The sequence below is a fragment of the Octopus bimaculoides genome, chromosome 5 (assembly GCF_001194135.2).
Source record: "Octopus bimaculoides isolate UCB-OBI-ISO-001 chromosome 5, ASM119413v2, whole genome shotgun sequence".
Taxonomy (NCBI): domain Eukaryota; kingdom Metazoa; phylum Mollusca; class Cephalopoda; order Octopoda; family Octopodidae; genus Octopus; species Octopus bimaculoides.
Window position 1 is genome coordinate 77,955,825 of NC_068985.1, and position 1,322 is coordinate 77,957,146.

Sequence of the window (1,322 nt, forward strand, 5' to 3'; positions counted from 1 at the left end):
GGCGAGCTGGCAGAATCGTTTGCATACCAGGCAAAATGCTTTGCGGTATTTTGTCCGTCTTTAAGTTCTGGGACCATCCCCAATTGAAAAAAGATATATTTGCAAGAATCAAGGATTCTCTAAATTGACATGACATTACGGAAAAACACATGGTTACTGTATGGAGGAAAGAGGATGGTCATGGACAGGCGTTGGTACGATAATTGTCCGATCTTATTATTAGTAGCCAAAAGACTTAGACTTATACAAAAAAGAGTAGGAAACATTTATGGCCTCCGTAATTTGCAGAATTCAAACAAAAATTAACTAAGAAAAATAACTCAAAGTGACTAGTGACATATATTTGAACAACATAGACAAATACAAGCATGTCAAATAACAAACAACGAACACTCTTCATTTATTAAAATTATCTCCACCTCTAGAGGATGTGGCACAATTACCAAATAGCACTTAAGACCAGCTCCATATGAGAAGAAGGGATAATCTCAAGAATCAAGGAATTTTCCTGTAGTGACATGGTGGACTATTCCTATAGATTACAGGTAAGTTCTCCGCCATTAATTCATCGCAGGGAAAGTTCACCCGCATCAATTCACCTTGTAGAAAGTTCACCGTGAGGAAAGTTAACCGCGAGGAAAGTTTACCGAGAAAATATATCCACAGTATCTCACCAGTAATAATTAAAATCTATTTTATTGAAAAAAAAAAGACCCCGAAATTGGTGAATTGACGACGGCGAACTTACCGGACATGATTCCTATAATTTAAAAGCCCAACCTTATCACACTTATGTCAGTCTGAGAGTACATGAGACTTATGCTATAAGTACACGTGTGTGTATGTGTGTTGGAACATACAACTACTTTTCATGCCAATTCAACGATCAGGCTATCCATTTAATCGTACACTAAACATTTATACGTCAAAAAGTAAGACGAGAGTGTCTATTAAAATTGTTGTTGCTGTTGTAGTAATCGTTGTTCCTATTGTCATTGTGCACAACGAATGATCAGCTTTACAGTTTCGTTTATAAAGTATGTTTGTGTGGTTTGTGTGTGAATGTGAGTGCGTGTTTGTGTCACTGTATCAGCGTGAGTGTGTGAAGGTGTAAGAAGAACTTGTATCAATTAATTAGATTTGCCGTAATTACTCAGACTGTTGCGAAGTGAATTAAAATATAATGGATTATATAATAAAAATTGCGTAGAAAAGGCAATGATGTATTACCTCTACCCACCTATTATTAAGTTCTTTACCCTCTAATTTTCTTGTTCCCAGACATATGCTCGCATACACACACACACACACACACACACACA